General features: G+C 36.3%; 1 protein-coding gene across 15 annotated transcripts in view; it reads right to left on the reverse strand.

Moving 5' to 3' along the window:
* PEAK1 (pseudopodium enriched atypical kinase 1) overlaps nt 1-14,485 on the reverse strand; it is a 370,979-nt gene that overhangs the window by 189,705 nt on the left and 166,789 nt on the right. The window contains exon 1 of one of the 15 annotated variants that reach the window (XM_042941335.1): nt 2,392-2,468. The exons of the other annotated variants lie outside the window; for them this stretch is intronic. The gene's annotated coding sequence lies outside the window, so the exon portion shown is untranslated. Of the gene's footprint in view, nt 1-2,391; nt 2,469-14,485 lie in introns of those variants that run through there. 15 annotated transcript variants of the gene reach the window in all.

The raw sequence follows: 14,485 nt of genomic DNA on the forward strand, positions 1-14,485 counted from the left end.
ATTCGTGCTGGGGATTAAGGGTACATTTATCATGATGAGCACTGAGTAATGCACAGAATTGTTAAATCACTACAATGCATACCTGAAACTAATATAACACTGTATGCTAATTGTACTGCAATTAGAATGTTTAAAAAATATTACTTAAAAAGTATTTCTTGTCAAGTCATGAAATTAGATATAATATGAAATAAATCTCTAAGTAAATGAGATGCTTTCCAGTTCAACAAAATAAGTGGCAAACATTTACTGAGTATCTTCTACATAATATACTATTCAAAGTGTTACTGAGGATATAGAAAAGATCAAATTGTCCTTCTTTAAGAGAAATTATGGAAAGATAGAGCTTTTCCTTCTCATTTCCATCTTGGGTTCCATTTTTTTTCCTTCTTTCCTTGGGTTCAGCTTTTTTGCCCACATTCTCAGAGTTCCCAGCAGGACTAGGAGGACCCTGCACATAACTCCTAATTTTGATCTTTCACCTGAGCCTCAGACCCCCATGTCCTGTTGGGTTTTTTGGATGTTTCCACCTGAATATACCATAGGTAAAAACTCAGCATGTTCAAAACTGAGCTTTTCATCTCTTCCTAAAATTGATCCCTTCTTTAAATTCCCTGTTCTGGTTAACAGCACCATAGCCACTTAGACACATGAAAAGTCCAGCAATAATTACATTTCACCAATCACCTTCAAGTCTCATTGATTCTTACTCTAAATGCTTTCTAAGACTACTTTCTCAACTCCATCCCAATCAATAGTACCCAAATCCAGGTCACTATCTCTCAATATAACCAATTCGGTTATCTAACCAGTCCACTTTTATCCTACTTCAGAGTCAATTATTATACTGCTGCCAAAATGATCCCTCTGAAATGAAAATCCTGCCACATCATTCACCATCATATGTCAGACCTTTCAAAGACTATTATCCATAGAATGAAGTTAAAGTTCACCCACAGAATAAATGGACAGTGTGGCATGTGAAGTACTCAATGACCTTGCTCATGCCTATCTCCTCAGCTTCACTTCCTATCTCCCACTTCATCACACCACAGCCACACTGAATCTCATGTGTTCTCACGCTGGTCTTTTGCCAATATATCCTCACAACCTTTGCACGCATAGGCAATTCCTACTTGTTCTTAAGATTCAGGTCCAGGATCACTTCCTCTGAGAAGCCTGTTCAGAGCATGCTTCCCTACCCGCCAAGCTCACACATCACCACAACAAGCAAGCGGGAGATATTTGTTACACTGAACAAAAATGAAACTAAGCAAACTAATGACACAGCAGCAAGTAAGTTATAAACATAAAGCCGGCAAGAAGGGAAACTAGATGGATTTCAGTGTTTCTTTGGAGAAAAAAGGTCTTGATCTGAGGAGTAATTGTTCAGAGTGTTGAAGAGAAGAAATGAAAGTATTTGAGTAAAAATAGAGATGGAAATGAACACATTTAGAAGTGAAATGTGTATAGTAAGTCTGGAGGGATAGTAAACACCAAATATAAACTCGTGAATGTTACCATCCTTTAAAAAAAAAAGGTTTAGGGACCACAGCTGATAAATCACCAGACTTTTGAAACAATTTTCTCTGAAACTATACAGTATAGTTGCCATTTACAGATACTACTTTACACTTGCATTAGAGAGACATTAGTTTAGATATTTTCATTTTTTAGTTAATGCCCTGTAATCTTACAGGTTTAAGAAAATACTCATGCTTAATTAGCATGTACTGAAGAACTTTATATAAAATCCTGAAATTATAATCTTTATATTGCATGACAGTTTGCTGAAATTGGATAAGCTCACATAGACTCAGGTAGGTCAAGAGCTAGTCGACCTTATTAAATAATCTTTATTATTAGAACATTAGATTATTCCAAGTCAGCAGAAGAAACTGAAAAATATAGTGAGCTTAATGTTCATTTCACAGAGGAATTCAACTGTAAATGTTTTGTTCTCTGAATGCAGGATAATTAAAGAATATCAATCTTGAAACTTAAATACACTAGTCATAGTGCAGACGAAGAACAAATCTATGAGGTATTCCCATACGAAAAGTGAAGATTAAGGTCACCTACCAAGAATAAGAAGAGGGAAAAATAATTGTCATCCCTGAACTACACTTAGTGACAAAATCTACTGCTTACAGTGAAGATAGAGAACACTCACTCTGATACGTTAGCTAGAAGACCACACAATTAGTCAGAAGAAGATCAAGTTAGAAGCATAAGCAGCACAAGTAAATCAGTCAACCCAAACTGAATCATCTCTAAATGGAGTTCTGTATCATTTTTATTTTATATATTTAACTACATAGCTGCATAAGATAATAACAACCCAAGGCATATCTTCTTTATCAAAAAGAAAGATGATTAGGAAACAGATACCTGCTGACAAAGCACAGAAGTACTTGGAGTGTTAAAAGTCATTTGCATGGAGTTGTATGTCTTCTTGTCCTTGACTCTATAAACGCCAATTCCTTGCTTTCAGGTTTGCAGACAGTAAAAAGTGAGATACAAAGCTGAATATTAATTCTCAAGATAACACTGATGTTATGTCAGAAGATATGGGTAATTCTCACTCTCACATAATACCTGTCATTTTAAAATGCCCCTACTGAAATGAACCAACATTCGTGAATGCAAGGCTAAAAAACCCTTTTGAATGTTGTATTCAAGCAAACTGACAGAACGCACAAACACTCGTCTTCGATTATGAAATCCCCTCACACATAAACATCATTGTAAAATAAATTTCTGTCAGAGAAGAGGGACTGAAAATGTTGCAAGCTTGCTAAAGAGAGTAACACCAAGCTATAAAAGAAGCTGGCAGCCCGAGAATATGATGTTGACAACCACGTATGCTCAAGTGTGCTGCAGATGATCATTTAGATGCTGTCAGCCAATGTCAGCTGAATTTCTTCAATACTCCATTTTATGAAAAACCCCGCTGGCTTAGGGAAGGAATATAGACTCATCTATCTGATCTAAAACAGCAAACTGTTTTTGTCTGGTATGTATTTATTTTTCAACAAGAAGAGAGAGTTCTATATTTCTTGTGATCATAATCTTACCCATACATTGGGGCTAATGTCTGTACTGTACAAATGTAAAAATTATTCATTAAAAAAATAGCAGATTTTATATACATACACAGCCAATTCTCAATATTTGTGAGAATTTGTAGTAGTTATGTTCTATAGTTCCCACAAACAATGAATCAGTGAATACTGTGCTTCTATTGCTTCCAGAAAATGAAAATACAGGGTTAAGTTCTTATAAGCCTCTGATTACATTTTCACCGACCGATCATTATACAAAGTTTGTTTTATGTGTATTTCTGTGTAAAAAACATCTTATTTAATATATATTGTTGATTCATTAAACTTGAACTCAACAGCATAATTCATGACTGAACAAAGTTTATCTAACACACATATAGTCTCCATAGGGCATATCACAACCCTGTTGTATTTAGTAACACTACACATCACTTCAGCACATTTGGAGGACAGAATAATCACCCCAAAAAGGCACAAAAATTATGAAAAATGTGGCACTAAGGAGACTGCAAAAAGAACACGAGATTACAGTATGAGAGTTAAAACAAGAAGGCAAATGTCACCTTGTTCAACCTCAGCTAAAAATGTACACAGCAGGCAACTCATTTTTTTTTAAGTCATCTCTGTACCTAACGTGGGGCTTGAACAGGATCAAGTATCCACACACTCCACTGACTGAGCCAGCCAGGTGCCCCCAGGTAATTCACTTTTTCACCGCTCTTGAGTATATCTACAAATGACTGTGAAAGCACCATAATTATTGATTTGGGGGTTGCAAATAAACTTTAGCAAGGAGATAAATTTGCAAAAATGAAAGCCATGAATAAAGAGGATCAACTAGCGTGTGTGTGTGTGTGTGTGTGTGTGTGTGTGTGTGTATATGAATGTGTGTGTATGTGTATATACACCTGTGGCATATGGCATATGTGACAGGAAAGACAAGTTGTGGAACTCTCTAGTATGACACTCTCCTAAGGTCCATTCCTATATTTCCACTTGGCATACTGGATACCTCTACCTGAATGTACTATCAGCACTTCAAACTTAACAGACCAAGTTCATCTTCTGTGCTTATCCCAAACCTGCCTTCTGGTATGTCACTACTCAAGTCACTGCAACTCTGACTCCTTTCTCCATATCCCAGCCAGGCACCAAATCATGTTGATTCATCCTCTAAAATAGCTCTTAAAGTTTATCTCTCCCCGACCCAAGCCCACTACAATTATCACTAAATGCCTTTCTATCATTTGAACCATTAGCACAGTTTTACCATCTTCTCTATCCCCTACTCCAAAATCAAAGGCTATATTACAGTCAGTGTTATTTTTCCAAGACTTAATCATACTTTCACTTCTTGGTACCTATATAATGAGTTTCAAATTTCTTGGTTGTGATACACAATGCTTTTTCTGGCACCAAATCATCCCTGTAGATTCATCTACTGTCACTCATCTCTCATAAACTCTATAGCCACAATAATCTATTTTCCATTCTTTGAATATATCATGTTTTTTAAAGACCCTTTATACATGTTAGAAATGCCACTAACAATGCTCTTTCTTCCATTCTTTACCTGCCCTTAAAGACTCTGCTGATGTCACTTCCTTTATGAAGACTTTCCTGATCAGCCTCTACTTCCACTTCAGGCCAAGTTAGTCACTATATTCCCTGTGCTTCCATAATATCTTCACATACTTCTATTATAGAATTCCTTAACTTGGTAAGGGAGGAAGTACAAGAACGTACAAGGTTGGCCAAATACTGATTACTAATGTAGCTGAGTGATGCAGATTCATTATACTATCATTACTTTAGTGTGTATGCTAAATTTCCATTAAAGGAAAGTTAAAAAAAAAAAAAAGTCAAGAGAGACAGAGACAGAAGGAGAGAAAAAATATTTTACTATAAGTAATTGAAAATCTGACTTGTGTGTGACTTAAACAAATATGGCATTAACTTTTTTCCCCAGATAAGAAGTCTAGAAGTACTAGTCTAGGGTCATTACTGAGGCTCAAGAAGATCATCAAAGACAAAGTCTCTATCTTTTTCCTCCATTAAGTGTGTTGATTTGTTGCTTCAAAGCCACTTGTAGTAGATGCTGACATTCTCTTTGTATTCGAGGCAGGAAAAAGGATAGTGCAAAGTCACATCTTTACCTCTTTAACAGGAAAAACAAAAATGTTTTTCAGTGCCCTCAGCAAACAGCTTGTAATACATTTCCCACAAGCTGTTAAGTCATCCAACAGTGCCTTATGGCCTGATCCTCTTTGAAGGCAGAGACTATTTTCGTACTTCAGTAAGCAATCCAGTACCTAGCATACAGAAGTACTTTGTATCTAATTAATGTATGAATCTAATAAAGGAAACAATAATATGTATAATAACACAAGAACTTCACTTTGCTAATTTTCTTTATAAAAGCAATATAACAAAAAGTGCTCTAACACTTGCCAATGCTGTACAAATAAGGAACTACTAGTATAGTAGTTTGACATCCACTATCATGAGATGTTTTACTGTTCTCTTTGTAGAGGACCAGACAGAGGATTAACAAAAAATCAAGAGACCTGAATTTCTGTCTACACAAAACAATCCTGATGAAACTCAATTACTTAGAGGTAATGTTTATTAATTTCTCAGGGTTGTTCTGAAGATAAGAGAAATATAAACAATATGAAAGCACGGTGAAATGTATAAAACAGTATAAACACATGCATTAAAAATGCACTGAAAAAAATAAATAAAAATAAATGCAATGGTTCTATTAAGTCTTGAGAGGAAACTTAGTTATGTACCATGCATAAAGATATATGCCATGTGGCACATCAACAACATGAATTAAAAATTAAACACTATTAATATCTAGTATGGATGCTAAACATAGCTAGATGAGTTTCTGCATTTGGCCCTGGTTCTTTCATGGCTATGGAGAAGTAAACTAACTGTACCTTACATTTACACCTCACTAAGGAAAAAATGCTTTACAAAATAAAATTGGTGCCTTGATGCAATTATATATCCACAAACTGAAAAGTAGGATATGATAAACAAACTGGTTAACACAGAATAGTTGATACCAAATCCCAATTAATCAGTTAATAATTAACTACCAATAAATGAACAGTACTAAAGTAGGCCAAGGTCCTAAAGCACTTCTAAGTTAAATCAAGTGAGAAATAAAAGAGTAGAAGCATTGAATATTAATTTTCCTCTGACTTTAATAACCTTGATTGAGCTTATAAATACTTTTCAGGGTTACCTTATGGCTCATACATACAGAGGCAACACTGATGGTCAGAAATATTTCTGATAAATGATAATTTCAATGGCCTGTTTTCTAAATTTGTACTAAGTTGTATATTTCCTAACCTATAAGAGTGTTGTATCAAAATAAGCAGTATGTATATACAACAAAACACAGTAGCCAATACTAAGGAAGAGAAAAATGACAGTTCTAAGTCAAGAGAATCTCTACAGAATGTTCTATTAAGAACTGATGTGTCTTCACTTTTATTAGATTTGTAGACAATAGTTTCATTAGTTTCAATAGTTTCATTTAAGCAGAAACTATTCTCCATGTAGCTTACCATGGAATTATTAATGCTGAAAACTGACTCATCTTAATACAAAAAACTACACATCAAGACTGTAGGCCAGTAAATTCCAGGAGAACACTGCATAAAGCATCACTAGGTCATAAATAGAACTGAAATTTTTCAGCAGATCAGACTTATCTCACAGTTATTTTCTAAAGGAGGAACATCCAATAAGAAACCAAAATGTTAGAATAGTAAGAATGAGCTTATGCTTTATAGTTGTAGCCACCCAGTTTCAAATAGATCAATATTTGTTTTTAAAAGGGAAGAAGAGAATGTTTCTCTTCCTGTTTTATTTGCATATATAGCTTTAACAGCTAAAACTTCAACAGTGGGTATTTCTCCTACAAAGAATTTGGCATACCTGAAGTAAGCAATAAATTATTTGTCAATGTTATAAAAATAAAAGTCATAAACGATACGTTTACAATGAGGAGCTATTTTAATTTTTTTTTAATTTTAGGGAGAGAGTTGCACACACATGTGAGCAGTGGGAGGGAGGGATATCATTGAGATATAGATAGGATTGCTTTGATCATCTGTTGTTATGATATCCATTAAACTCAAAGTGATCCACAGATAAAGCAATCCTATCAATATCTCAATGGTATCTTTTGTAGAAACAGAAAAATTCATCCTAAAATTTGTACCAGATTTCAAGGGACCCTGAACAGTCAAAACAAGCACGAAAAAGAAGAATAAAACTGGAGAACTAATACTTAATGACTTCAAAACACTATAAATTTAAAAAAAGACAGAACGGCAACAGAATAGAGAGCCCAGAAATAAAGTTTCACATAAATGGTCAAATAATTTTTGACAAGGATGCCAAGACTATTCAACGGACAAAGGAAAGTCTTTTCAAAAAATGGTGCTAGGAAAACCGGATATCCACATACAAAAGAACGAATATGGAGCTTTACCTAACACCATAGACAAAACCTAACTCAAAATAGGTCAAAGACCTAAATGTAAAGCCTAAACCCATAAAATTCTTAAAAGAAAACATAGGTTAAAGGCTTCACAACATTGGATTTGGCACTGATTTCTTAGATATAACATCAAAGGCACAGGTAACAAAGTGAAAACAATGAATTGGACTTCATGAAAATTTTAAAACTTTTGTGCAGCAAAACACACTATGCACAAAGTCGCAACATTGGAGAAAATATTTGTGAATGATATATCTGGTAAGGGATTAACATCATAATATATAGAGAACTCCTAAAACTCAACAAAAAGAAATAACCCAATTCGAAACTGGGCAAAGGACTTGACTAGACATTTCCCCAAAGATATACAGACGGCCAGTAAGTACATGAAAATAAGTTATCATCACTGATTATTATGAAAATGCAAATCAAAACGACAATGAGATACCACTTCACACCCATTAAGATGGCTATTATGAGAGAGAAAGAGAAAGAGAGAGAGAGAGGGAGGGAGGGAGGGAGGGAGGGAGGGAAGAAGGAAGGAAGGAAGGAAGGAAGGAAGGAAGGAAGGAAGGAAGGAAGGAAGAAATAAGTTCTGGTGATGATGTGAAAAAGGAAGGAAGGAAGGAAGGAAATAAGTTCTGGTGATGATGTGAAAAAGGAAGGAAGGAAGGAAGGAAATAAGTTCTGGTGATGATGTGAAAAAAACTGGAACACTTGTGCACTGCTGGTAGTAATTTAAAATGGTACATGCTGCTATGGAAAACAGAACAGTGATTCCTTAAAAATTAAAAATAGAATTAGCATATTATCCAGCAATTTACTTCTGACTATATACCCGAAAGAAGAGAAAGCAATGTCTTGAAGAGATACTGGTACAATGACAATTTACAGCAGCACGACTCACCAATGATAAATTGTGAAAGCCACTCAAGTGTCCGTTGACAGACAAATGAATACAGTGGAATATTATTCAGCCACAAAAAGGAAGGAAATTCTGCCATATGCTACCAACACAGATGAACAACCCTGAAGACATTATCCTAAGTGAAATGAGCCAATCACAAAAAGACAAATATTGCACAATTCCATTTATACAAGGTGCTTAAAGTAGACAGAATCATAGAGACAGAAAGAAGAATGCTGGATGTCAAGGAGAATGGGGAGTATTAGAAAGTGGAAGAGGGACTATATAAAGTATCCTCCAAAATGAGAAGGCATTTGGGGACCAAAAAAACAAAGCAGGCAATGCATACAATTCACACAGAGTTTTATGCAGGGTAACTTACTGACAGGGAGGATTGGGCAGATGATGATCCAGAGCTGCAATTATTTCCCAAAAAATCTGGACCTCAGCCTACAGATTCTATACAGCAAGGGGACCCTGGGGACACGGTAGTGAAGTCAAGGGTTCATGTGCATTTCAGAAGGTTTGCATGCACCTGACAGACCTTGTGATGACATCTGTGTGTCAGGAAAGGGAAAAACTATTTTATCTTTAACAAATTTACAGAGCACCAGAGTAAAGCCTTCCCACATTCCAGATGTGGTGGGAATTTTTAAGGCATGTATACTAATCTCCAAAGGGCCTGGGACACGTAGCACCAAGAGAGGTCACAGAGCAGACGTAAACAAGATGAAAGACCAAAGATGGAGTCAGTATTGTCATCACTCCAGCAGAGAGTTACTGTTTAGTAAGTATAGAGCAGTTCTACAACATGAAAAGAGTTACAGAGATGGAAGGTGCTGATGGTTCCACATTATGAATGTATATAATGCCAACTGTACACCTAAAATGGTTAAGATGGTAAAATTTATGCTAAATGTATTTTACCACAATAAAAAAATTAAGAAGGGGTAAGGGGTGGAGTAAATGGGCCATTGGGGAGTAAGAGGAAAATCTAAATGTCATGAGTAAGGGAGAAATATAATAAAGAGGGAAGAAAATAAAAAAGGAAGGTAGACAGGGAGAAAGAGTAGAATGGAGGGAGGGATTCTCCCTCTCTCTCTCCCTCTCTCCCTCTCTCTCTCTCTCTCTCTCTCTCTCACACACACACACACACACACACACACACACACTTTGAACTTTGACCCAAATCACCAAGTACTAACTACAGCATAGAGAATGCCTCCAGGATATCAATCACTGTCACATTCTGATATCAAAGATAAAAATTTCAACTTGGTCTAAAATGACCAAATTGGGCTTAATCAGAAGTAATCAGCTGTAAAAAATGCAAATCCAAAAGGTCCAGATCATGTTCCACTGTCATTCCCTATTAGGATATCAAATTCAATTTGGAAGATTTCAGTATGATTCGCTAAAGTTACGTCTCAGGATACACACAGAATGTGAGTGTTCCTTGGAGCACCTGACTTGATGGATACAATGGGAAGGTACTACTGCCATTCACAGAAATAAGCATATATTTCACAGTAGCTACTGAAAATCAATGTTTTCACCGCTTCAAATGGTAACAGAAGTAAAATATTCTAATTTCAAAATCACTCCAAGCTGCAAATTAAAAAAATGTATGTTCTTATAAACTTCTATTAATCATAAAGCTAAGTAATGTGTTACTAACAGCTGTGACTGCCTTTTCACTAAAGCCTGTGTCACTTTAGCTGACATTAACAGCTCATCCTTCTTGGAGCAATTCAATCAATCACCCTATCAAATAGTCCCAGGTCAAGCAGGTGAAAATACTTTTAGTGTAGTAGGATGTCCCTACAGCTCTTTAAAATCTATAGGCACGCTCCACCGCAGCTGCCTCCTTCTGCCACTCTTGTGGTGCTGCTTGTATGCTCTTGGTGTGGACCCGGTACCTCTTTTGTGAAGCAGCAGTTGGGGAGACTCTGGTACTTGCCATGGCTGACAAAAAGCCCAAGGAAAGAGTCAAGACTGAGAACAACGATCATATTTGAAGGTGATGGGGCAGGATGGTTGTGTGGCACAGTGTAAGATTAAGAGGCATATACCACTTAGTAAACTAATGAAAACCTATTGTAAACAACAGGGTGTGTCATTGAGGCAGATCAGATTCTGATCTGATGGGCAGCCAATCAACAAAACAAACACACCTACACTGTTGTAAATGGAGGATGAAGATACAATTGGTGTGTTCCAGCAGCAGACAGGAGGCATCTACAAAAAAGGGAACCTGCTACTTTACTCCAGAACTCTGTTCCTCCAGACCAAGAAGACATTCTCCATTAGAAAACTGCAATTTGAAGGGTACCTGGGTGGTTCAGTTGGTTAAGCCTCTGACTTTGGCTCAGGTCAGGATCTCACAGTTAGTGGGTTTGAGCCCCACGTTGCGCTCTGTGCTGACAGCTCAGAGCCTGGAGCCTGCTTCAGATTCTGTGTCTCCCTCTCTCTCTGCTCTTCCCCCGCTATCACTCTGTCTCTCTCTTTCTCAAAAATAAACATCTCTCTCTGCTCTTCCCCCGCTATCACTCTGTCTCTCTCTTTCTCAAAAATAAACATATGGGGCGCCTGGGTGGCTCAGTCGGTTAAGGGTCCGACTTCAGCTCAGGTCACAATCTCATGGTCCGTGAGTTCAAGCCCCACGTCGGGCTCTGGGCTGATGGCTCAGAGCCTGGAGCCTTCTTCCGATTCTGTGTCTCCCTCTCTCTCTGACCCTCCCCTGTTCATGCTCTGTCTCTCTCTGTCTCAAAAATAAATAAACGTTAAAAAAAAATTAAAAAATAAATAAACATAAAAATTAAAAAAAAAAAAAGAAAATCGCAATTTGGTTCCACCACATCCTAGTATAGTTTTCTCTATTCTTTCATTTTCCCCTTCCCCATTTCCTTACTGTACATAAAGTAACTGTGTATGTGCACAAGCATACTGCGTGTTTTTAACTAAATGGCCAATGGTATGTTTTGAGTAACATCAAATGGAGATAGGATAAGGGAAAATACTGGTCCTGTGAAAATACCTCCTTTCTCCATTAGCGGCATGCTCATTCATCTCTTATCTTTATATTCCAGTTATTTTGCTCTTACTCTTTAACAATAAAAGAACATAAAATCATTCTGTACCTTGTTTTATTGGAGAATTTTAATTTATTTCATTTGCTGTTATGAAACCAAGGACAATTTTATAACTTTTTTGTACATGTTACATGTAGGACAATATTTTTTTTTAAGTTTATTTATTTATTTTGAGAGAGGAGAAGAGAATCTGAAGCAGGCTCCATGCTGTCAGCGCAGAGCCTGATGTCAGGCTCAATCTCATGAACCATGAGATCATAACCTGAGCAGAATCCTAGATAGTTTTCCCTTCAAGTCAAGTACCTTGTTGTTTAAATAAACTTGTTTAAAAACAATTAAATTTAATTTTAAAAACAAAATCTGTAGGCACATGAAATCTGAGGATAGGATGAAAAAAAAAGGAATGGACTAGGTTTTTACCTCAAAGGTACCAGTGCTACTGCTTTACAAAATTCACTGGATTCTAAGAATCCATGCTTTTTGAATTACAACAGATAAATATTTGTGGGTATCACTATAGCCAACGGCATTGACAAAACTAAGTATACCCCAAATTTCAATTACAGGCATACTTCGGAAATAACGTGGGTTTGGTTCTGACCACCACAATAAATATCACAAAAAAGCAAGTCAAGTGACTTTTTTGGTTTCCCAGTGCATAAAAAAGTTAGGTTTACCCAATACTATATAGTCTATTAAGTGTGCAATGGCATTATGTCTAAAAACAAATAATACCTTATTGCTAGAAAAGGCTAACCATGATCTGAAGTTTCAACAAGTTGTAACCACTGATCACAGATCACCATAACAAATATAATAATGAAAAAGTTCGAAATATTGCAAGAATAAATAAAATGTGACACAGAGACAGGAAGTGAACAAATGCTGTTGGAAAAATGGCACCGATGGACTTGCTTAATGCAAGGTGTCACAAACCTTCAATTTGTAAAAAACGTAGTTATCTGCAAAGTGCAACAAAGCAATTGCAGTAGGTTGAATGGTGATATCCTCCCAAAATATGCCCTGTATTCCTGGCCCTTATTTTCTTTCTGTGCTGTTTCAGGTAATTATTATTTGTAAGGAAAACAAATGGATTGAATTAAGATGATTAAAGGAAAAAATGGTCCTTCAATTAAAAAAATTTTTTTAAAACCCTAGAGTTGCTGATTTATTAATATTTAATGATTAAAGGTTACCCTCTTTTTCTCAACTATGCCTTTAAATAAAAACAAAATTTGATAGATTATACAGATGTCCTCATAAGTTTTGCACAACTTTTGTTTACCAATATCTTAATCACAAACTGGGACAATCGCAGAATATTTAAAGTAGGTCACCTAGCTGAAAATCACAAAGAATCCTAGCACAAAATTTAGCAGAAGAGTACTTGCTGCCTCTTTTCCTTTGAGTACTTTGATGATTGACCTCTTAAGATAAAGAAGTCTTTTCTTGGAAAACAAAAACTTATCTGCCATATTCTTCTTCATACATTGCACACTGTCGTACTTTGCTATATTTCAGCTCCTACAGGAAATCAGAACATGACATAACTCTCATTTCCTATAACCAAGACATCTGTACATCTGTATGGGCCAAAGCAAAGAATTCAGATTTTAGAACTTCAGATGTACCAATCTTGGCTTTGGGTGGAGTTGGGAGAAGATAGCTTGAATAAAAAGAAAATTGGTTGCAAAGGAGGAATTCTGCTAAAAACAGGCAGAATTTTCTATTTTTCTGCCAGCCACAGGACTTAACAATATTTTTAAAAATCTATGAGCTGAAAAGGATTTCTCCTATGAATTATACTAGGCAATGTACCATGTCAGTCACTCTCAGTTCGCCCCCAGCTACTGGCAGCATAGTGGATTTAGTATCTGAGTTTTTCAAATGGTAATAGATTTCAAGAGTCCCTTTTAAAAGTGGGTAGTGACTGGGGCACCTGGGTGGCTCAGTTGGTTAAGTGTGTGACTTCGGCTTCAGCTCAGGTCATGATCTCACAGCTTGTGGGTTTGAGCCCCACATCAGCCTCTGTGCTGACAGCTCAGAACCTGGAGCCTGCTTTGGATTCTGTATCTCCCTCTCTCTCCGCCTCTCTCTCTCTCTCTCTCTCTCTCTCTCTCTCTCTCTCAAGAAATGAATAAACACTAAAATTTTTTTTAAATAAATGAATAATAAAAGTGGGCAGTGATCACTGCAGCTATGCAATGTATGCTACATTTTTTAAACTGCAGCAAAGAAAATGAAACTGATTTTGCTATTTAATGATTAGGTTTCCTCCTTACTGTGTGATTTGGATCCAAGATTAACACGGGTAGCTTTCATTTACATTACATCCCAAATTCTCTATTAAGTAGAGAACAGGAATTGAGTAATATAGGCAAGACATTTACTTCTCACTCAAAGAGAAATTAATGCCAATAGTTTCCAATCTTTTTAGGATTATTCAACATTCATTTCACATCAAATATTTATTGAAACTAATGTATTACAGGTACTTTAATCAATTCCTTTTTTTAAACGTTTATTTATTTTGAGAGAGAGAGAGAGAGAGAAAGAGAAAGAGGAAGGGAGAGAAAGAATCCCAACCAGGCTCTGTGCAGTCACAGGTAGTGCTCGATCCCACAAACCTTGAGATCATGACCTGAGCCGAAATCAAGAGTCAGACACTTAACCCACTGAGCTACTCAGACGCCCCAGGTACTTTAATCAATTCTTCCATCATCCAAAGAACATAGCACTGTATTAAAAAAATGTTAAGGTACTCTTTGTCACATCGTTTTCAAAGAGGTAGATGTTAGTCTTATTGTTACGTTTCAACTTTTAAATGAAGAAAACTCAGCCATTTTAAAATAGTTTAACAACTGTACTACTGTAATTGTTGAAGATTCTAGCT

The sequence above is a fragment of the Panthera leo genome, chromosome B3 (assembly GCF_018350215.1).
Source record: "Panthera leo isolate Ple1 chromosome B3, P.leo_Ple1_pat1.1, whole genome shotgun sequence".
In the NCBI taxonomy this organism is placed as follows: Eukaryota; Metazoa; Chordata; class Mammalia; order Carnivora; family Felidae; genus Panthera; species Panthera leo.